The following is a 24449-nucleotide window of genomic DNA, read 5'->3' on the forward strand; positions in this document are numbered from 1 at the left end:
ATTCACCACAGATTCCCCAGATATGGAGCCAGAAATACAGCCCAGTTGTGTTCTTTGACCAGAGGTCTTACAGCCCACAGAAGGGGTTCCCAAATCACCCTGCTCAGTAGGAGTTTTGGAGTGTATTTTTTAAAACTAGGATTTTTTCCCATGGAGGGCAGCCCAAGAAAGAGAAGGAAAAACCAACACCTTTCCATTGAACCCCAAATTCTGCTCCACTGAAGTGAGAACATACTTCAGTCTCAGGCTATTTTTTTTGATGCTCCTAGAGGTCCTTGGCCAAATACAACTGTTTTACAATTCTCCCTTTTCATATCCTCTCTTCTCGCCAGAAGTTCTCTGTGTACTGGAGCTTACACAGAGTAAAACCCCTTTATGCTCCCTCTCTCAGTCTGCATCCAGATGGAGTGGCTTTTGTCCGTTTCTGCTGCTTGAAAACAAAGCAAAGAATCTTCCCCATTTATTGATTTTCAGAACCCTAAAGGTTTTGAAATAATGTCTTTGCCTTTCAAGCCAGAAGGATTGGAAGCCAGGGCACAGGAAACTGGCAACAAAGAAAACATTTTTTGAAAGCATTCACTCAGCAATTCAGAATCGATCTGCAGAGTGTGTTCCACTTGTGCTTGCTTTTCACAGCCATTAGAGCAAGAAAGCTCTTTTTGCACTCATGCCCTGCCAAAGGGCTGGGAGGCTACAGGCTGTGGCCTCCTGGACTGTGCACACTCCAGCTCGTAGGGCAGCCTGGCGGAGTTGGAGCCATTGCACAGAAAGGAGCCAAGGCCTGGGCACCCTGGTTAAAGAGGAGAAGTCTCAAAAAGGTCACATGCTAGGGAATTTCTGTAAATCAGGACCATACTCTCTCAGGTACAAAAAAAAAAAAAAACAACAGGAAAAGGCAGAGGAATTTTTCCTTACATCACTTGTTGGTTTATACCGGGTACTTCAAACAAAAAAAAAAATTACAGCATGGAAACATGCATCTGCCCCAAGGCAAGTAAGGAAATAACCATCTGTGTTTAACCTCTAATCAAGGCCAGCTCAAATTGCTCTATCATGTCTACAGATGTCACGGCGCGTTTTGTGGGGGACCCCCCAGGGATGTCCCCGGGGGGGCCCCCCAAGGCTGTGAGTTCGCTGGTGGCAGCAGGCAGGCAAGGAGACTCCACATGGCTTCTGAGGGTGCTCATTAGAGGAGGGTTTATTGGGGGTCCTACCCCCGGAGGCAGCATGGTTTCTGAGGGAGAGGCCGGGAAAGGGGAGGGCCTGAGAGATCACCAGCGAGGAGAGCTGGCTAAGAGAGCGAGCGAACCATCCCCCTGGCACACTTAACAGGGAGATTCAAAGTGGGCACGGAACAGATTGGGCCAATGGGATTACAGACACAGGATACTGCAGGGGAGGATCACAGGCTTGGAATAAACCATACATTTTCGAGGGGTGAGACAGAGCATACCATTTAACTAAAGTATAACACCATAAATTCATCCTTTTTTGTTAGAAAAAAGACGAAGAGAATTATGATAATTAACAATTTAAAAATGAAGCAGTAATTACACAGTTTTACAGCATAAAATAAGTACAATTGCAGTGAGGATAAATTTAATACACTATAAACAGTCTATTTGACTTGTTGTTTGTCTTTGGTGGGAGGTATTGAAAAGTTCTGAAAGGGTGTTAACACAGTACAAAGATAAAATGAGTATTTAATTGTAATAAACGGCTTATGTGGGTCCATATTGCAGATTTTTAAACTAATTTAAAGCATGGGGGAGTGCTTAAAGGGCTTCAGCCTTTGGCACTAAGCTCATATGAGAGTTTTGGGATTGGCCTTTTCAGCGTGACTGGCCCAATGGTGTCTTACCTTTTCCAACTGGCTTTTCGGACCACCACAGCCCCCAGTTTTAGGCTATGGCATTGACTTCTGTTCCTGCTCTCAGGGACAGGAAAATACCTGGAGTCCCCTGGACTCCACACAGGTTTGTGGCCTCAGATCCTCACCCTTGGATCTGAGCTTTACCACTGCTTTCACCTTCCAACTGGTTTAACCCAGAAGACCCCCGGTTTTAGGTCGTCCCCCCCTCCCTCCTTTTTCCTCCTGCCCAGATCTCCAGGGCCCATGGGAATGTGGAGGTAGGGGTTATTCACCACAAAAATCGCAAAATACTTTCCCAGACACCATTTTAGGTTATCAGTCACCCTCAGAACCTACTGAGGACAGCATAAACCCAAAAGCGATTCTGGTCCAGCAGTCTAATACTATCTGAACACTCGCTATTCAAGAAACAATTGAAAACTGCTTCTCGTTGGATCTACCCTTGTGACCTGACAGGCCCCTGCTTTCTAAAACTGAAAACAGGACAGACAATCTGCAATATGAATACACACTTAAACTAGAAAAGCATAATTGTAAAAACTACTTCATGGGGAGGGGAGGGAAATGGAGACAAGACACGTATGGGATAAGAATGATAAAAAGGTTAGAAGGTTTTAGGATAAAAGTTCTAGCTGACGAGCTCTTTTCAGCTAGAGCAAGTGGATAGGGATTGGGAACTGGGAGGTTACGGGGAGCCAGGGACTCTGCAAAAGAAAAATCTTTTCAGGGTACCCTGTGCCTTCAAGCGGTTTGCTCCCAGTGAACTACCCAAAATAAGGAAAAAAGGGGTATGGATTGTAGAGAAGGATATCATCTTGCTCTTGGAATAACAGGAGAAGGAGATCATTAAGTACAATTTACAATTCAACTAAATATACACGGCTGTTAAAACTGGTATTACAAAATTATTTTAGCTTTGGGTTTTGGTTTCTCAGCTTCTTCCCCAGTTCCAGCTCCCACCCTGTGGGATTTGGAAGGTGGAAGGTAGGAATTAGGAGCTGAAGGGGGAGGGGGGGTTGGTTCATAAGAGACAGGGAAGGGGCAGAGAAAAAGGATTCAGAAAGGAATTTAAGGAAGGAGAAAGCCGAAGATGTTGCCATGCCATGTGGCCGGAGCCATCTTGGCTGACACGTGGTCGTGGCTATGTTGGATAATCCTGGGGTTTTGTCTAGGGGAAGGCGGGTTAGGGATAAAGTTAGGGAGAAGGGGCAGCAAGGGAGGGAGAGAGTAAGACTGAGGAAGGAAGTCACAGAACTGAGGAAAGCAGTTTTTGGGGGTGCGGTGCCCGGGTCGTCTGGTGGTTCACTCGTGGAAACTGGAGGGCTTTTGCCGCTGCTGCGGTCCAGGGCATCAGCTGCTTGGGCTCAGCGCTCTGCATGGTTCACCCGCTCTGAGGGGCTCCCCCACCGCGGCCAGGCAGGGGCCGGGCGCGCTCCGCACGGCTTCTCTGGGTGCTGGAGCGCGCACGTGCAGCGGCGGGGTCACTGCGGGCCGGGGTCGCGCAGGGGCCGTGCCACACTGGGGTTGTGCTGTGCCGCGGCCCGCCAAGGCCGCGTTGCGGCCTGGGCCCGCGTGGGGCTGGGGCTGCACTGCGCCAGAGCCGCGCCGGCTGGTGGTGGTGGGATTGCGGGGCATCTGCGCGGTGGTGACGGGGCCACGTGGGATCGCATGGGGCTGCGGCCCGGCACGGCCACTCTGCAGTGCTGGAGGCGGTGCTGAAGCGGTGTTCCATGGGTTTCTGCGCTGTACCGGCGGGGCAGTGCTGGTCTCAGGGTCGTCGATCCTCGAGCCCGGAGCTGGGCACCGTCTGTAGCAGCGCATTTCAGGAAGGGGGACCCCCCTAGGCTGTGAGTTCGCTGATGGCAGCAGGCAGGCAAGAAGACTCCACACGGCTTCTGAGGGTGCTAATTACAGGAGGGTTTATTGGCGGTCCTACCTCCGGGAGGCAGCATGGTTTCTGAGGGAGAGGGGGCGAAAGGGGAGTGAGGGGGGAAAGGGGAGGGAGAGAGGGGCTGATAGAGCACCAGCCAGGAGAGCTGGCGAAGAGAGAGTGACCAAAACGTCCCCCCGGCGCACTGAACAGGGAGATTCAAAGTGGGCGCGTATCAGATTGGGCCAATGGGATTACAGACACAGGATACTGCAGGGGAGGATCACAGGCTTGGAATAAACTGTGCACTTTCGAGGGGTGAGACAGAGCATACCGTTTAACTAAAGTGTAACACCACATACAGACATGCAATCAACTACAGAAAAGAAGCTATTGCAGAAAAGAAGTTACTTATCTCAATGATCTCCTGTAAACTTCACATTTTCTGTGTAATCTGAAAAGACTGCCAAAATACTGTTTATTTCTTTCCTAACACAGAGGCTGCTTCAATGGACCTTTCACAAGCAGAAGAAAAAACCAAGCAAGCAACCCTTTCCCTGGTCACAGAGCAGACAACTTCCTCACTTCTCGAACGCAGGACCCCAAACTTCCTTGACGTATCTCCTGCACATTGAGACAAAACAGCACAGGAAGGAATAGCTGTTTGACTTCTCTCTCTACTGACAATAAGCAAAACAAACATATGGGACATATCTCTGTGGTGAGAAGAGCAGACAAATTCTTAATTTATTTAATGTTATCAGTGGCTGGAAGCATTCTGTGTCTTAAAGGTCCCCTAAAAACTCAGGCTTTTCTTAAGAGTTTATTTTATCACCATGGAAAGAAATGCATTCAGAGATCTGCTGCCCTGAGACTTAGGAGAAGTGTCAGGTAACAATCATCTTTAGGAAATTAGAATCAAGTGAACTCAGAAATACAGCTTCTCAGAATCCATTTCACTACCTAAATATTTCTAGAGAAAAAGAAAAAAAGCCTGCAGATTTTAATTAAAAAAAAAAAAAAATGTTTCTCTAACTAGTAGTTCAAGACTCCATGGCAGGAATATTTGACAGCACAGTATCTCATCTTTGCATTGAAGTCTTTATACCAGACCCATGGCACATCAGAGACCTTCATCCTTAACAGCTGCCACTTTTTCAGTAACCAGTAATGAAAATACAAGAATACTGTAATACAATTAAAATATAATATAATAAGTGTAAAATATAATACATGAATATTGTAATAAACAAAAATCAAGTAATGCAACCACTGGAAAGACCCACTAGAGAGTTGAACATGTGAAATTCCATTGCAGCAATCAATTTGTAGGCACCTGATCTTCAAGGTGGAATCCATAACCCTAAATTATACCTCTGGGTAATGACTAAGGAAAGTCAATTTTCTCAAAAAGACAATCTTCCAAACAACTGTCATCTGTGCAGGATGCTGCTAAAGCCATGGAAGGGTGTTTGCTCTCATTCTGCAGCTATTCCAGTGTAAGGTGCCAGAAGATGGGGAGAGGCTTCCATCCATGGGGATCCCCTTTGCAGATGGGCTCATTACCCATCCTCAGCCACTATGGGAAATCCTTTCCTGATCCCAATCAGGTATCATGACAGCACATACACACAGACATATATATCATATTGAGTGTGACACCTATGTATTCTGCTGCATAATTTGTCATACAGATTCAAGTCAAGTCTCTTGTAGTGTTTCGGAATATTCTGTATAGGTTTTTGGCATCCCAATTACACTATTACTTGGTATTTTTCTTTTAAGTTTGTTCCCTTTGTTGGCCTAAGAAACATTAATGTGACAAACGAAAAACAAAAAGTAATTTCAAACAGGTTAATTTCTACGTTTGCATCTACTCACAAAGCTTCCTGTTTTTACAGAAAAAAAAAAGTCATCATTAAAATTCCATGGAGCAACCGCAGTTGTTATCAACTGTAATGGAATTTTAGAAGATGTGCTGTTTCTCAGGAGAGTTGATCTTAGGCCTAGACTTTGTTATCAGCTCTAGGAGAACAACCCGGAAACCAGTTAAACAAACCTGAATTTATGCTTTCTTTCTGACAAGTTGTGACTGTGCAGAAAGATCTTTTTAATGCTTTGGTGCTATCACCATAATTAAACATCACAGTTGTTCACTCAGATTTACAGCAACACAAGTGTTATTTACACCATGTCAAAAATACAATATTGTACTTCCTACTCATCTTCTGGCCACAACATGACCACAAATTAAAAAGAAGAGAGGGGAAAAAACAAACAAACAAAAAAAAAACCCATTGTGGGAACTGTCTCCTTGGGAAAAGGCTGGAATTTCAAGTCTTGGCACTATTTATGCATGCTGTGATTTCTTATGCACAGTCTCTATAGCATGAAAAAGCCTACATCAAATATGACCATCTTCTGAAGATTCTGTGTGGGTTTCGAAAAATCACTTTGCGCATTCCAGTGCTCGTAGGTACCCACACTGAGTTATGAATAACTCCCAACATTTCTCAAAGCCAGCAAGCCTCTGGCAGTACTTCAGGATATTCCTGGCAAGAGAGAGTTTTCCTACAACCATCATATTAGACTCAGGTAACATTTTGGAAAAGGATATGCCACTTACTGAGCAATTTTTTTTTTTTTTTTTTGGAAGGGGTCACGCAAAGCACTCTTCTTTGTATATAGGGATATGCAAATAGATTTTTCATTCTGGTTTCCCCAGAAAACAAGGCTGATGCAATCACATTTTGTTTATCTGTTTTTCAGCAAAGCTTCCCACATCAGCACATTTACAAGTAGAACTAGTATCAAAGACATGTTGAGTGAAAACAGGCTGTCAATAGAAGGAAAAGTTCCAGGCTGGGCTTGTGCACTTACTGGTCCCTAGAAAGGTTTACACTTGGGAGACCAAAATAATTTTCTCCCGTTGAAAAAAATATGGATGATAACCCTAGAGTAAAACCAGGAGATCCTTCCAAGCCATGGGAAAATGTCAGATTTCACTGTACGCAGTTCCACTGCAAACCAGTCCACAATTATTCTTGTACTCCTGAAATTATTTGGTTTTAGCTTTCATGTTGTTCTTTTGTGTCAGAGTAGCTCAGCAATATTAGAGCTCAGAAACAGCAGCCTGTTCTTGGTGTACTTGTGCATGTCGGTGCACTTGCAAAGCTACTTCATTGGGGGTTTTTTTGGTTTTTTCCCCATTTGGAAAGAGAATTTGCACCAGATCCACCAAGAAGCAATATGTGCAGACAGGTCCTGTACATCAAGCTCATTTATTATGCAGGCCTCTAGGAGACAGCCCACATCTTGTAGCTCCTTTATGCATAAACATTTTCTGAAGATTTATTTTTATAAAACATATTTCAGTGACACTACAAGTGGACAAAGCTCTCAGGCATAGGGTGTGATTTTTGGGGAGTCCTGTGCAGGGCCAAAAGTTGGGTTCAAACACCCTGATGGGTCCCTTCCAGCTCAGCATATTCTATGATTCTATAACCCTTTTTCTTTCTCAGTCAATGTGGTAAAATCAGTATGACCTGACTTCCAAAAAGGAAGGCCCAACACCAGTATTTTGCAGCATAGAGGAGAAAGAATCTAGAGTCTTAATTCACTCTTAAATCTAGTTTAGAACGCTGAAAATACATCTATATTTGCACTGTGTTCTCGTTTTGTAGATAAGTGATAAAAACTCAGTTTTCTTCATGCTTTCAGCTGGTGGTAGGCAGATTTTACATGTTTTTTTTTCATCTGATTCCTACTTTAAATATATATATATGTGTACATATATATATATATATATATGTGTGTGTGTGTGTATATATATATGTGTGTGTCCAGGAATGAATGAGAGCATTAGCCTCCACACATTCTGTACTTTATGCTATTTACTACTGGATAACTCTGGAATATTTGCAGCTGGCTGTACTGTGTTTTGTACAATGTAGCTCTTTATCATGTTTTTTATCAAAGAACTGTGGTTTAGCACAGAATGAGGCAGAACAGCATTGAAGCTGTAATGTGGTTCAGGTTACCAGATTGCATTTTTGATGATTTGGTATTAAAGTGTTCAACATACACGCACAAAAAGAAAATCAACATTTAAGAAATACAAGTGAGAAAAGTTCTAAAGAGAGACTGTATAAACTATACCATTATGGAGAGTTTGCCTTACTCTCTATATTAAAACAAGTAGCTTTGAATCAATACAAGCAAATCTCCCTATTATTTTCTTTCTGAGGCAAATCTTACACTAAACTTTTGCTAGCAGAAAGTCAGGGGTGTGAGGACATGGGATTTGCAACCAGCACAGCTGTGCTGGCAAAAGGCCCTAACATAGATGTGGTTTTACTGGCAAAATTGAACTTTTGCCAGCGTAGCTAATTTCTCTCTTGGGAGTTAGTTTTGCCAGTACAGCTGCGTCCAGACTCAGGATCACTGAGTTAGAGACATTTACAGAGCTGCCTCCCGAGCATGGGCACAGTCTCAGCAGAACACTGGTTTGTCAGCACCTTGGGCTGATATTGCAACCATGGCTGTCTAACAAGGAAACTACCGAACAAAAGAGTTACCTGGCTCCTCCAATGCTGCTTCCAGGGCCATGAAGCTAACTCCTTTTTTCTCTCCTTTCTTTCTTGTCCTGATTCCTTTCTGTAGGGGTAACAGAGAACACTAATCCTATTACCACCTCCCTCACTGGCAACCTCAAGCACACCATCTTCTCCCCATTTCCTTAATTCTCCATGAAGCCTTTGTGTTTCTCAGCTCAGCTCTGATTTCGGCTGATTGCCCGTGATAAAAATTGCTATCAGCTGCAGCTCCATCACCTAGTTATGGTCTTTGCACAGCTGCCTGTCTCTCATCCTAAAGGACTCCTGCAGCATGACATTTCTTATATGCTGCTGAAAGTGCTGATCTACTACCACCTACACACCCTTATTCATCTTTTCTGTCTTTCTCAAGCATTATTGCTTTCAGCTTGTAGTCCTCTTTCAAACTGGGATCTCTCCTTTTTCTGTGGGAAACAATTTTGGCTCCTGCATCAGATATCAGGCAGCGCTGCTACCCCTGCACATTTAAAGCAATATTCTGCTCTAGTCAGAGTGCAACTTTTGTGGTTGGATGATACGGAATATAACTTCTCCTGTGCCTCTTCATCACTAAAAATCTGAAGAAGTTGCTCTACGTCAGTGCCTGCAGGACAGCATTTTGATTTTTCAATAAATCCTCTGTCCTTAACCTACACTTAAAAAAAAAAAAAAAAAAAAAAAAAAAAAAAAAAAAAAAAAAAAAAAGCAGTACTATTCCTGCTGGTAAGGGAGAATGGCCAATTGTAAAGTAAGGGATTATTTTACACCAAAATAAGTAAAAAAAAAAGTGGGAATATTCTGTTTTCTACTACTACTAAGAGCAGACTTTAGTGAAAATGGGAAGCTGTCTTATAAAAAGATTTCAGCATCTCAAGCAGTTGGCAGCAGGAAACAATGACACTATTAAAACATTGAATGTTTTTCCTTGAAATATTACTTTTAATGCTTCTATATTTAGCTGATTTAAACAACCACAAAATACACTACCTTTTAAAAAACTGTTGTTCTCTTTCTTGTGATTTAAACTGACCCATTTAAATATGTTATTTAACCTGAACTTTTGATAATCAGAGCAGTGTGAAACTATAATTCCTAGCATCCTCTGAGGAACGCTTGCTTTTGGGCTTGGTTTCATACACAAATACACAGGCAGCAATTAAATTCCAGCAGGGCACTTTGTTCTGTGTCACTCACCATTGAGAGTGGCATAGCCAGCATCTCCAAAGAGGCTCCCATACTCAGCAGCTTTAGAGTTGCTCTGTAAACATGCTCAGAAGGTTGCTTTATTAAAGTCCCTCAGCACGGCAATCTAATGCCTTGGTTGCTGATGTCCTCAAACAAGCAAAAGCAACAAATTGCATGGATAAAGAGAAAAAGCTTTGAGTGAGATTTGAAAATATACCAAGTAGTTAATAAATGACAATTCAGAAAAAAATTTTTCCTCCTATCTCAGATATTTCATTGTGTCATTGTAGGTAATTTAGAAACTTGTTCCTTAAGAGACCAAATTCAACTTCAGAAATCTCATAAAGAATTTCTGAGGAAATTATTTTCCTCAGAAATAAAGAATAAAATAAAGTATAAAAACCATAAAGAAATAAAGAATAAGGTAAGTATAAAATAAAGACTAAAGTATAAAAGATAAAGAATTCAGCTCTGATGCCAAGTACCTTGCATCCTTTTTGGCACAGGGGTACAGAGATGACGGAATAGCACTTGCCCTGACCTTGCAGTTTTTATCACCATGACTAGGATAATCTCCCAGGAGATGAGCAATGTGTTTACACATCATGTGCATGTGAACTGGCAAGGAGAGCCAGCCCCTCAGTGAGGCTGCACTTATCCTGAAATGCAGCTGGAGGCACCACTCTGCAATGGGGATCCCCATGGTTGGAAGCCTCTCCCCAGGTCCTGGGACGTCACACTGGAATAGCTGCAGAATGAGAGCAAACACCCTTCCATGGCTTTAGCAGCTCCCTGCACAGATGACAGTTGTTTGGAAGACTATATTTTTTTGAGAAAATTGACTTTCCTTAGTCATTACCCAGAGGTATAATTTAGGGTTATGGATTCCACCTTGAAGATCAGGTGCCTACAAATTGATTGCTGCAATGGAATTTCACATGTTCAACTCTCTAGTGGGTCTTTCCAGTGATTGCATTGTTTGATTTTTGTTTATTACAATATTCATATTTTGTTTATTACAATATTCATCTGCCTCTTTCAAATTGCTGACATATAATTTTGACCTTAGCTCTGCCTTTCTGCAGTGTTTTTTCAGAGAAGCCCCACAGTTATTTAATATCCAAACAAAAGCGGTAAACAAGCACAAGAAACAAGTCTGCAATGCTTCCAATTATTTATTTAGTATTGGCATTGCAAAAATTTTATTCATTTTGGAGATTATTAACCAATTTGCTAAACACACCATAGCCAGTTGGTTATCAATGAGGCTTACAGCACTTTTAGATGTTACAGCAAGCACATAAGACTACCACAGTGCACAGGTAAATCTGGCCTTTAAAATGTAAATCTATTTTCTTCTTTTCTTCTCCCTTTTTTTCAGAGTACATGCCCAATGGAGTTAGAACAAAGACAGTTCCCCTATTTGATTTTTTCAACTTTTTTTTTTTTTAATGCTAACAAGCAGTGCTTATGTAGCCTTGAAGACTTAAAAACCAAGGGAAATCATCAAAAAAATCTACCAGGAAAAAACCCTGTGTGCTATGTGTATCTTGCCCTCCACACCACAGAGCTCTTACAGCAAAATGTGCTGCTGTGTTTCATTTAGCCACAGGAAAAGGGCACAGAGAGAGTCACAGAGGTTCAACTCGGGAACCTTCCACTCAGAATTCTCCAGGCTACTGGCCTGGGCTGGGCTGTGAACAGCTTGGGTTTATCACACTTTCTTTTCTCCAGACATAGTGAAGATGGAAGATGCACAACTGCTACCAACAGTTATTCAGTGTTTTAAATGCTTTCAATTACGCATTGTCAAAACCGTTTGAGGAAGTTAAACATATGCTACTGTTGTGTGATTTGGTTTGTTTTGTTGGGTATTTTGTTTTATAGGGAAGTTTTCATTTCTATTATTTGCAAAGAAATTGATTTATCAATTCTTAGTTATTTATTTCTAACTTAAAGAAAAAAAAAAAAAAAAAAACACTGCATGTCCAGAGAGGATATTCTGCCTTTTCAGGGGGTAAAATGAAAAGATGATATCTAGCCTCAAGTTCACCAGTTCATTATTTTATGTTTTTTGGCCATGTGAAAATGCACACTTGATTACATATAGCTTATCACATGGGACAGGTAAGGACAGACCTGTTGTTCAGACCAACAAATACCAAGAGATTTTTTTATAAATCTAGAACTTTTTACATGCATTTGTGAGAGATTCTCACATGAGACACACCCTCAGTAGCAGCCATATATTCCCCAAGTATCTTAAAAGTACAGGCTGCAGATTCAATTTCTCCTGAGCTTTGCATTTCTCAGCTATTGTCAATTTGCATCACAAGCATAAAGTTATTTAATATAAAAAAGCTTTAATGCTCTTTCCACATCATATAACAACACATGTTTATCTGAGTGCTAAATAAAAGCTTTCAGAACTTTAAAGTGACTTTATGAATTGTATGTACCATAAAATAAACATTAGAGTATAATAATATTCTGTAATTTGGAAAACAGCAACAGAAACCAGTAGAAGACAAAAGAACAAATGCTTAAATAATCTGCTGCATGTCAGAAACATTAAATTAATTTATGCAATAATGTAAGCACAGTGATGTTAAGGTAATATGGAGGACATAAATTATACATTATTATTGTCAGTTCTAGCACTTATCTTAGTGGTATGTCAAAATAAATCCTGATGTGTTAATATTTATAGAAATGAACAAGTGTTACAACTCAGGGATTCATCTGTGATATTTTTATATATAATTTGCATTCGCATATATGGGTGTCATTGTCTTTTCTGTAATTTGAGAGGTAAGCATCATGCAATTCATTTCTAATGCATTTTGCATTACCATGAAAGCACATTATGCTTCCTCCACTAACACTTTTCAAATAGATGGCCTGCAATGATTTAGAGATTGCACAAAACCACTCAGCAAATGGGTGACAATCTACCTGTGAAATCTGCAGTAACAATGGGTTACGGTGAGCAAAGTGCACTATTTGCTAAAAACAGATTGTCTCTGTAGAATAAATACCTCCCAAAGTTCTTGCAGTGGCACATTTGTTAGGAATTAATATCTCCAAAGGATACATCTTTCCATTCTTTATATTTCACACAAATTGGGAGAATAATTCACCCTCCTCCCTGTAAAATATGAGAATCTGTGTTTACCCCCTTTTATCATGCCCATTTTCATCCAGCAGATCAGTTTCTGGATGAAGATAACTGGACCCCACTTGACTTGGTATTTGAAGCTGACAGGAGAAGTTTCCAGAAAAAAGTGAAGATTTTCCCCCTGGATTAAGTACAGTCCCATTTGTTGCTACCTCAGAAGCAAGAGGCACACATTCTTCCCTCAGCCAGAGACCTTGAGTAAGGGTGGTTAGGGGTTTTGGCCCTGGGCCACGTCTTCTGGGTTCTGGGAACCATGCTTTGGACAAAAAGGTAGCTGTGGAGTTTATATACTGCTTAGTCTACAAGTAAGGCTACTGTTTCTAATTACCCAAGATCTTTTTGTTGTTTTCCAGAAAAGAAGTGTGAAAATACTTATACTCCCTGATTCAGCAGTAAAAGTCTTATTCTGAGCCTTAGGTTCATGTTCTGGTTATCCAAGGACTGCCATGTCAAAATGATTTGGCTAAGTCTGATAATCTTGCCTTTTCCCAATTGCCTCACACACAGCTGAAGTTTTTTTTCCAAAGTTCATCCGTCAAGATTTTCAGTATGGAAGAGTTTAAATTCAAATTTTTGTATTTTTATTATGGAGATGGCTATCTTTAAGAAACTCAACAACTGTCCCCAGTATCAACCCTTATGCTTCATCCTATCTTCTGAAAGAGCTTATCTGGCAAAACAGCTTCATATCTTTCTTTTTGTTTCCCTCCAAAGGTATTTCTAGGGTCTATCTACAAACCCATGAATATCAGCCTAAGGAGTCATTTTGATGCCACCATAGGCACAGAAACCAGAGGACTGGAGAAACTTAAATAATAAGCCATAAAAATCCTGTAGGCTGTGGCCTTACACACAACCAAGCTCCACTGGGCAAAGTATGAGCATACAAGAAGCTGCAAGAGAAAATATGGGAAAGTGTCAGAGGGCAGTTTCAGATCAACACACTCTAAAATCCGCCTAACATTTGAATCAAGAGAAGGGACTGCACAGCCATAAATTGGGAGTATAAATCGTGCCTGTAAGCCTTTTGTCAGACATGGTAAATGGACAAAAAGTCCTGCTTGATTTCACCTTTTGACAGGAAACAAAAATAAAATAATTAAATGACCACATTTTTGCAGAAACCATGTACAATTCAGGAGAGTGAAAAATGACACAAGAAGTACAATCTTTTCACATATGAAAACCATACCTGAAAGAATGCCATAGCAGTACAGGCAGCACACTGTATACACAGAAAATATGTAAGTAAAGCATAGCGTGTGGGTCCAATTTATCACTTGCCTTTTGTTTATAACATTTTATGCTCCACAGAAGTATAGGATTCTCTTCCATCACTGAAATGGAACTCATGTCAGCACTCCAGTGAAATGAAATACTGTAAAAGGCTACTTGACGGTTCTGGGAACAGAGAGGAAATAGTCTTGGGGTAAATGTGGAAAAAGCTTCTAAGCATGCAACTTTACAATAGCATTCAGTCTCTATGGGATATGTGTTCAGCTACAATAAATATTATCACTTTACTGAAATCAGTGGAAGAGTAGCAATCTATATCAGCTGAGGATTTGTCCCACTGACTTCAAAGAACATACTTACAGTGCACACATTTAGAGGAAATGTATAAACCTTTCCAGCACTGGGGACTTCAATGTAAGTACACCAAATGCCGAAATCCTTACTTAATATTCTAAACTACTTTTATTCAGAAAACTCTCATTGGAATTAATCAGAATAAGTAACAAACAGAGCACTAAATGGTATTTTCAGACCAAGATAGTACATATAAGATTCTTGCATGTCAAAGCTCTTTAGCAGAATAAGGTGCTTAGACTAATGTAAATTTGTACTCTGGAAATAAAGTATTCTTTATGTCTTGGGCTTACAAAAGGGGATTTTTTTATTATTATTTATTATAACTTTCCCAGTGTAGCTGAAGCAGAGAAGAGAGACTGAAAGCAGGAGGAAAGTTGGAGGCGAACATTTGTAGACAGTATGGATTTTAATGGACTCAGTATCAAAAGGGAAAATATGAGCAACAGGGAAAAAACTGATTTGTAAAACAGTGGCTGTGTTTTGAAAACAGTATGCATTTTTCAACCTTATAAAACAGACATTATGTCAAATATTTTATAGTATTCCATAAACTGTTCTACTTTCCAACCAGATCTTATACATATAACCATGTAGATTTTATCTTTACTTTCAGTAGAACTTTAGGAAAATATAAGAGAATGTTAAAGGTGTTTAGTGTGGGCCTTTCCTTCTTGAACACTCATAAATCCTGATAAGGGGAATGGAGGTTTTAAGTATAAGAGTATATTGTATATTCCCACTACTTTCTTACTACCTTGGTTTCAGCCAGAGTTCTGCTTTATATATTTATATGAATATTGCAAAGTTACTGGAAAATTCCAATAATGAGCATACAGAAAAACAGAGTAACTGGGACTTGCCAGACAGAAAGGAGGGAGGAAAAGGTCCAACTTATAGTGTGCTGCTTGTGCTAGAGCTGCCTCTCTCTCCTAAATCTAAAGGACCCTTTACAAAATGGTCACTACAGCATATTTCCTCTTGCTGCCTAGTGGAGTTTAAGTGGCAGCCTGATGCATGTTGCTTGTTTCTTAGGTTTTATTTCAGCTTGCTAACACTGCACTGCAATGTATTTTTTGACTCATTTCTTTCTTCTCCCTTCTGCAATGTCTCTAGTTTTTTGGTTTTCACTGCAGCTTAATATGGTTGCCTCTAGCTCTGTCCATCACACTTGTTCTCTATTTTGTCTTCCTTATCCTCCTAAACTCTTTTTTTGTTACTTTCTCACATATGACTTTTCTTCTTGTTTATCAAAGTGTGCATGCTAAAGTACCCCACAGTGTCCAACAGCACTCTTACTCAAAATCTATCAGGATAGACCCTCAGCAGTGAGGAAACCAGTAGGGCCTCCCAGGCAAGGCTCCTGCATGGAGACAATCCTTAACTGGCATTAAGCTACTAAATCAATACATAAGCACTGGCTTTTCTTGACCATGGAATACAGAATATGTTTAGTGTAAATGTCCTGACTGGACAGTCCTAGTGCAGTAGCACTCCTGGAAGAATCTGCAGGCAGTCAGCCAGCCATGAGTTAGCACAGTCTGATGTTATCCTAAATTATACTGGCCACCAGGAAAGGGCTATGTGATTTGGGATAGGCAAACATGCACAAATCTGCTGCTGCTTCAGCAATGCCAGCTTCTAAAAGCATTTACTTCTGCCTCCCTACATGCAGCCATCGCAAATCTGTTCTTTAGTCTGATACAGTGCTTGATCTCCAGAAGAATTCTGTTCCTCTTTCTCTCTACTAAACAGAATACCATGGCTTTCTGTTCTCAAGCACAATTTTCACTACATCACCTTTTAGTTCTCTTCAGCGTCTCCTGACTGTTCTAGCTTGTCTAGACAAAAGCAGTTTAACACCACAGGGCACAGAAGCACATGTGTGGCTAGAGAAGAGGATGAGAAGTCAGAAAAAAACCAGAAAAAGGTCTAATAATGCAGCTACAAAACAAGCTCTCCTGTAGACAGTAACTACTGTAACCAAATCTGTATTTAGTGAGTTCTAAAATGGCACATCCCTTTGTGAAGGAGAGCAACAACGTTTCGCAATTTCACATTTATTTGTACTCTTCTACAATGCTCTCCACTCTCACCTGTGACTATGTTGCGAGAAATCAGTTTGCTATTGCTTCAGAGTCTCACAGTTACTTTTCTCTCCTTTTTTTTTTTTTTTTTGATCTCTCATAAGTATGGCATAAATATGGAGGAGTCCTAACACCACTGGTAAAAAAAAAAAAAAAAAAAAAAATTAAAGGAGAAATACAAGTTCACACTGAGATTATTTATTCCAGCTAGAGAACCAGCATGCTTAGTCATGTCACGTGCACCTGTAGCTCTCTGCTTTCCTGTCTTTCACAGGTATCAGGCTTTGGTAGTAAACACACACTCCAAACTTTCCCAGGGTGGTATGGGCTGGGAAGGGAGTGGTGACATAGCCTGTGGGTGCTGAGATCAGCCAGGCAGGGATGTGTGTGTCAGCACCAGCTGTTCTCTGCAAAGAATGTGTGTTATCATGCTAAACAGGATGCATCTTTTCTGCATTTGGCTGGTAAAGCTTTGCAACTTTGTCAACCTTTTTAGCATTCAACAAATTCTTTTAAACATATGACTTTTAGTAAGTTAATCCATTCATTGTCTGGAACTGTGCAAAGTGACATAAAAGCACAATGAAGCCTAATTAAACTTGTTCTGTGAAAGCTAATTTGTCAAACCCAGAAGCATAGTTCATAGATAAATGCTAATATTTGAAAGTCAAATTAAAGTTGAAAAGGTTCCTAATAACAGTTAATTAACTCTTGTTTTGTTTTCCTCTCACAAACTTGAACCAGCTGAAATACTGCTCAGTTCATCTTTAACATTTTGGACCACAAAGATAAAATTCAAAGCTTTGAGATAAGACTTTGATGTTGGTATTCTCTACAGATTATATATTATTTTAAGATCTCTTTGTTTAAAAATTCATTTTTATTATCCCTGCATGAAATGCATGGCAATTCCCCAAATAACTAACCATCAGGGCAATTAACATCTTCGATCAACACCATATTCCTGATAATTAATACAGACTTTGTACCTCCCCTGTGATAGCTGCAAGGGTTTGATTTTTCAGAGCAAGTGTTCATTTACAGAATCAGTTTCATCCTAATGAAAATGGATTGTGAAACTTTAATGAACAAGACTTTGCTGTCATAATAATAAAGACTTTGAAACAACACGAAGACCTACATAACAAGCATCTCTCTACGCTTGTGTTGCTATTCTGTATCAAACCAATTAAGCCATACAATGAATAATAACACCAGTGTTTGTCTAAAGTATGTGACATCAGGTAAGCTCACAAAAATGTGCATTATTTTGCTCTGACAACTTCTGGCATTATGGCTTAATAAACTTAAAGTATCTGTAGAGCAGGATGCTTTGGTCTGCCCTTCTCCCTTTGGTTTAACACAGGTAAGACAAAGTCTGGAATATCAATTTACACAGACTGACATTGTGTGTTTGCTGTGACAGGCAGAGAAGATTGCCTCTCCTGCTTGCTTCCAGCACCTTAGGAAGTACACACAAAAGCAAAAATACTGTTTCTGGCATGCATCTAAGCACCTTTACCAGGATAGCCTTGCAGGATAAATAATTCAAGTATTAACAGGTAGGCTCTCCTGAGGAAGGAGTTTGCTGTTCCAACACGAATCTTGGACAGCCTTGCCAGGGATCCCCTGTCAGCAAAGGCTGAAGGGTTTTCAGCTAGCAGGGGACCCCACTGGAATGAGCCCATCAGCCTGTGGTTCATCTTGAAAACCAACCTACCAAGCAACCACCTGCTGTAAAAATAAAATAACTGGGGGGCAGAGAGGATTAATATTTTCATCTGCTGAATCAAGATGTCAGGGTTTCTCTCCAGTTCATCTGACCCCTGTGCAGGTCTCCCTGGAAAGCTCAGAAAGGAGTTTTATGCAACCTCTAATATCTTGGTAAAAGGTCTTTCGAAGTTGTGATCTGAGCTATAATATGCTCATAGTTTTCCTTTGGCTAAATCCCCTCAAACATGGAAATAGCTGATAGTTCCCACTTTAAAAAAATGGTGCACGGGAGAGAAGGGATAGAGTCATTAGTAAATAAATGAATGGGATGATTTTAAAAAAGAATAATTTGCTCAATCAAGAATAATTTGAGCAGCATCTAAGTAGTTATGGAAAATCATAAACTATTACCCTATATAGTGCTCTGTTGACTATTAAATGCCTCCTTTTTCACACCACTGGCCTGAATGAATAACTTGGCAGCACAAAATTAGCCAGGTGGCAAAATGTGCTTGTGTCAGCTATTGGCCAAACAAAACAGCAAATAGCAAAGCTCATTTTGCAATGTCACATTAACTCCTTCAACACTGGGGGCATGTATTTTATATCTGCTGTATGGAAGTACCTGGGAGCAGGCCAGGAGAGAGCTGCTCACTCCCTGCAGCACAGGTGGCCCTGCTCTCGCTCCACTCGTTGCTGTTGCAGGTTGAGCTGATGTTCGTGGCTGTTTCCAGACATGGCATCTGAGATAGTATGGAAAGGGCTCCTCTGTAATATCTGTGTCAGCTTAGAAAAACGGTATTCCCAGCTTAACATCCCAGCTTAGAAAAATTGTATTCTCAGATGCTTTTTACTGGAGGGGATTTTATGCACAACTTCCTTTACCTTTATTAGAGCCATCTCTTCACATCATCATAACACTTACCGATATTTCTGTTTTCATACTGCCATTATCTCATGTTTGTCTTCAGCTTCCAAGTGACCTTCAGGAAACTGATGTAAACAGCATGAAGACAAGCATGAGATGACCAAAAATAACTCTATTATGTTCCTAGTAGCTTCATTGGAATCACCTCAGGGATTAATCTGGAGTTTCACTTACACAGCATTACTAAAATATTATATATGACAAAAGGACACTTATTGATGTCAGCAGGATCCTTTTGAGAGATTTCACAGAATTTATCAAGAGCAACCAATGACCTTTTTCATTCTAGAGGTTAATACAGAGGAACAAAACATGTTGTTTTATAATTAGCAGTCTTTCCCTGCTATAGAAACTCATCTTCCCATTGCACAGCTAATAGTAGATCCCTAAAGTTAAGACTGGGCCTGGTTTTTGTTAGCAGAGAATTTATTTAACCTTAGTATGTAATATTTCCCTGAAGTACCATGGAATCCATTAAGAAAATAAAGGCAGTATTTCATAATTAAGTTTCTGGTTTAATATTTTTTTTACATGAGACATGCTTTATTGATAAAACTGCCTGTGTCATTCACTGTGAACCCAAAGCAGAGAAGGGTGGGATATTGGCAGATGTATTTTTTACAAAGGATATTTATAGATTTTTTTTGGTCCACAACATATATATCTCATATTTCAGGTTCACTTTATTTCCAAAAATTATAAACACATTGTACCTAGCCAAGGATGATGTCCTGTTCTTATCCAGGCAGTCTCTTTTCCAGAGGGCTGTTTCACATGCCCTAGGAGAAAGACGTGTGAATATTTTCCATTAAAAACAGCAGTGGTGGGAGAAGGGAATCACCAGTACTGTAAGTTAATGAGATGGGGGGCTTTAAATACACTTAATAAACAGTCACTTAGGCTGAGCATAATAAGTCATGGAAATTTATAAACTATTACCCACTATAGTACTTCATTGACTATTAAACATCTATTTTTCACACCACAAGCCTGAGTGAATAGCTTGGCAGGAAAAAAAATTGGCCAGGTGGCAAAACGTGCTCAGTACAACCCATGTCAGATATTGGCCAAACAAAATAGTCCAATAGAAGCTGATTTTCAATTGCTTTTTAACCCTTGGTAGCCTACAATGAAAATTTCTAGTAGCAAGCACACTTATTTTCCTGGAAAGAGTAATCTGTACAAGAACTATACACTTCTTTTTCCAATGTATTGTGATTTTGCCTATCCTGGATGCCTTTTCTCAGTACTGCCCCTCTGTGATCTCCAGTCCTGGTGATGGTTACAGCCTGGGGACAGAGGCACTCTGTCACCCAAGCTGTGAGGGTGCACCCAACAGAAAATTTTCATTTCAGGCCTTTAACGCTGGGGTTTGGACTGTGCTCGAATTTGGGTTCTCTGCTGTTTAATAACAAAATCCAAGGAGGACTGGGGAAATTTCCAGGCTAGTTAAACACATGAGCAAATGGACTTTTTCTGGTGTAGAAGCAAGGGTCTACCTGTGGATTTAAGACTGTGATGTGCCTGGAGTTACATGGGGCAAGGAATGTCTGAGGAAATCTCTGAGCTTGATTGCATTGCTGTATCTTAGCTCTGCTGATCTCTATGGAGGGATTAAAACACCCCATTTTTAGGAATTCATCACACTTCAGCCACTTCCAGGCTGTTTAAGCATTCTGAGGTATCTCATGCCTGGCTGAAGACCCCCTCTATAAAGTAGGATAGAAGGGCTAAAACTGGGGGCATACAGCACATTGGAAACTATTCAGTCTAGATGAAAAATGAGAGGTTTACATTGTGTCTGACCTTTCATCATCCTTTGTGACTTCAATTAGGCACAACAGCAGAAAGGCAGCAACCTTGTTTTTCATTATGTCCTCATATCTGTCAGAGTAGAAGATATAAGATTTTGATTCAGCTTCTAATGCATTTCATGTGCCTCATGTTTCTTCCTTTCTCCAATTTAACACTGTACTTTTGCCTTCAGTTTGCTCATCTCCTCTCTGATGAATTTTGGAAATGTCTTACCAGATTACAGAGAGAGACAAAATTATATGCATTTCTTCCTGAAACCACCCATCACTACAAATCCAACTGTGCAGCACACAGTGGGTTACACTCCTGCCACAAGCTGACGTGAGAGTGTCCCTATGTACCGAGCTAAAAATCAGTGTCAGAAGAATGGCTCAGCCACCAATGTCCAGTCCCTAATAGATAATCCATTCACCTTTTGAGTTCCAACTGAATATGGGCTTCTAGCAATGTCCCCCTATCAAATATTGCTGGAGAGGTGGTAGAGACACACTACTGAAAGCACATCTGAAGAAACTGTGTTAAGCAGTAATTATATTCTTGTGATAAAGGGCTATATAGGAGGGAAAAGAGAGCTTACAGTTGTCTTAGTGTCTGTTTGCATCAGTCTAGTTAAAAAAAAAGAGGGCCAATATGGCAACACTGAACTGAGCCCAGTGCACAGAACTAAATGAAACTGCTGAAGGAATGTGTGTAGGTTAAAAAAAAAAAAATTTAAAAAATCCAATTACTGGCACTGGAATTAGGCCAGAACACCTTCACTAACACCTCTATTCATGAAAAAGGGGAAAAAAAGTTATCCTTAATGACCACAAATGATCACAGACTCTGTTTTACATCTCTTACAAAAGCCAGCATATTCAGCAGCATTACATTCCCCAGAGCTAGATGGATAAAGGGGGAAATATGTCATTGATTTTTTTCCCCCCAAGAAACCCATGATACTGTTTGCACTAATTTGAACAGTACAGAGATTTTCAAAACGAGAATCAGTCTTGTTTAACCTGGAAGCTAACAGTATTGAAAACCTACCTTGTCTCATTGCTTTCATTTGCAGGGGCAATCAGGATCTGCTTCTTCTCAAGTTGTATTCATGAAAAGCCTCTTAACTCTTAGACTGTAACACTATTACCTGCGGCAGAAGGGAAACAGCCTCTCTGAAGGTTCCTTGCAACCTCATTCCAACAGGGTGATGTCTGCACTGTCCCAAAGCCCACTGAAGTAGATGGATGGGGTTCTGTGAGTCTTAGTGTGTTTTACATCCAGGTGTAGGTACATGTAGAAAATACTTCATATTTTTAATTTCTGCTAAGGAAGAAATGTCGATTTATATCTATATCCTTCTTTTCTCCATATATCTACATTCAGTTCCTTGCTGCCTGAATTTTGGGTACACAGGAACAAGGACTCATTTCCTTTACTTACCCATCCTCTGCTCCACTGGAAAGAGAAATGAAGAATTAGGAGATCACCTTTTCCCTCACTCATTTGCCAGTCTCACTGGGATTCAATGTCTTGCAGGACAGTTCTTGGCATGGTGTAACATTTTTCCCAATAATTTGCTCATTCTATTGCCTACTAAAACATCACCTTTGCTTTGCATGAAAGTTACTGAATCGAGACTAAGAGAACAACTCACATGGCTCTACATAAATTCCTTGGATTATTTGTTCAAAGAGATTGATATAATTCTGCTGTCAAACTTACAATTGGCTTAACCCAACTTGGACCCTGTAGTGTTGTTCCAACATGTGCTACTGGGAAAGTTTTATCTTTCTGAAATTTTATTTTCCACTGCCAAAGCACGCAATGATCCAGTGCTCAGCTATGGAAACTTAATGAATGAAAGGAGAACGCTCCTGAAATCTGAAGAACATATTTTATTTCATATTCCTTTTCAAATTGGCTACTACTCTGAAACACTTCTTTCACTTTAATGGGCAATAAAAATTGGCCAAAATCCTGCTGTCTTTAGACCCTGTGTTGGTTACATAAAGCAAAGCAGTATTCCAGCCTACATGTTGAAAGGACACACAGGCCTTACTTCCAAAGCAGAGAAGTAATTTTGCTTACGTGCTTGCAAGGCAAGTGTTACAGTACCATCGTCATAAGGTTTGGTGTTAAGTTTGTCCAGCCTGTTCTCATTTCTAGGCTCACCATTCTTGGGAACAAAATCCTACATCTGGCACCCTAGGCTGGCAGAAGAAGTAAGCGTGAGGGCTTCTAGCTTAACTGCTGAGAGGGGTCATCTTGCTGCTGCTATACCAGGGCTCCTGTGATGGATCTGAGTAAAATACTGGTGAATTTTTAGAGTGAAGTCCCACTGAACCCCTTCTAGGAAATGCTGCTCTGAAATGGAAGGGTTGCTTTGTATTTAGCTTTTTTATTAGCTTTTTAATTTCATCTTTTATCAAAGGAAATAATTAGTAGCACTGATCAGATATTATCAAATTGAATAATTTGTAACCCTGACCAGGTATTCCTGGTTCTGGCAACATGATCTTTTCCTTACTCTTTATTTACTGTTGTCTTGGAAGCCACTGCATTCTGGATTTCATTTAACCAAAATTCAGAAGATTTATGCTCATCTATGATGCTTGTGGTGTTCCTTTTTTTTTTTTTTTTTTCCCTTATTGTATGCCATTCGTGGCATCTACACAAACTTGCTGTTTCAGCTATGGAACAAATTCATAAGACACCACTGTAGATACAAACCATGTACCCAAATGAGTTGATTTTGGCACCCAGCTTGCTGATGAAATTTATGCTTCATTAACAAATGCCTAATGTATATAATGCACATATTTTAGAATTGACCTCAATCTGGCCAGGGGGGCTGGCTGACCCCATGAAAATACAATTACCTAATGAGAGATTAGAGTTTTGCTTATTGTATTTACTATTTATAGGAAATTACTTTTTGTCTCTGTAGCTGCATCAGCCTTCTTGCTTAAAGTGTGTTTTAATGTTATTAGAGCTTGCAAGCTAAACTAGTGGAAAGACAGGGAAAGGCAGCACAATTTCCTTTCAGATCAGAGCCAATGTTTCTCCTAAACCTTAGCAGGCTGGGTTTGCCACAAGATCAATGCAGCTGAACACTCCACCTGCAGAATGAGCTCACTGTCTGTGCATTACACCAGCCCTCTGCCAGTCCAAGTACTAAGACTCCTGGGGTTGGTCTTGAACCTGCTACTTGCCACACTGGAGTGCTAAGCTTTGCTGCCAAGACACCAGGCCAGGTATTAAATGCATTCTTGTTCCTATTACTTTCCAGCACTCTAGAGGACCACGTTAGAAACACCAGAAAACTTAACTGGAAAGCAAGGAGAATGCAGAATGCTTAAAGACCTTTTGCAGACAGAAGTATGGTCAAAAAAAAAAAACAACTAAAAAACAAAAAACAACTACCCATGGATTTAAGTATTCAGCTCACCTTTTCCTTACAGAGGCATCAAAATGATAAATCCTATTTGAAGCAAACAAGAAAAAATAGTTTCAGGACTAATTTCATCTTCATCACTGTATTAAATTTTGTGTGGGCTGCTCATTTCAGCATTGTAAAGCCTCCATCTTTTGGAGAAGGGGAGTTTGTGGACACTAGCTCAAATCCCCAGGTGT

The 24449-nt window shown here is 40.3% G+C and overlaps 3 long non-coding RNA genes across 3 annotated transcripts; all 3 read right to left on the reverse strand.

Annotated features, from left to right (window-relative positions):
• Positions 1-902: 902 nt before the first annotated feature.
• On the reverse strand, positions 903-4723 carry LOC137476670 (uncharacterized). Its single transcript, XR_011000517.1, has 2 exons — positions 4102-4723; positions 903-1057 (listed from the first exon to the last, which is right to left on the reverse strand). It is a non-coding gene; the product is annotated as an uncharacterized lncRNA (long non-coding RNA).
• An 8013-nt stretch (positions 4724-12736) lies between these two features.
• Positions 12737-18867, reverse strand: LOC137476671 (uncharacterized). Its single transcript, XR_011000518.1, has 3 exons — positions 18717-18867; positions 16388-16514; positions 12737-14102 (listed from the first exon to the last, which is right to left on the reverse strand). It is a non-coding gene; the product is annotated as an uncharacterized lncRNA (long non-coding RNA).
• Positions 18868-18919: 52 nt separating this feature from the next.
• On the reverse strand, positions 18920-24191 carry LOC137476673 (uncharacterized). Its single transcript, XR_011000519.1, has 4 exons — positions 21964-24191; positions 20826-20903; positions 19733-19798; positions 18920-19084 (listed from the first exon to the last, which is right to left on the reverse strand). It is a non-coding gene; the product is annotated as an uncharacterized lncRNA (long non-coding RNA).
• Between the last annotated feature and the right edge of the window lie 258 nt (positions 24192-24449).

Source organism: Anomalospiza imberbis, chromosome 6, assembly GCF_031753505.1.
Source record: "Anomalospiza imberbis isolate Cuckoo-Finch-1a 21T00152 chromosome 6, ASM3175350v1, whole genome shotgun sequence".
Taxonomy (NCBI): domain Eukaryota; kingdom Metazoa; phylum Chordata; class Aves; order Passeriformes; family Viduidae; genus Anomalospiza; species Anomalospiza imberbis.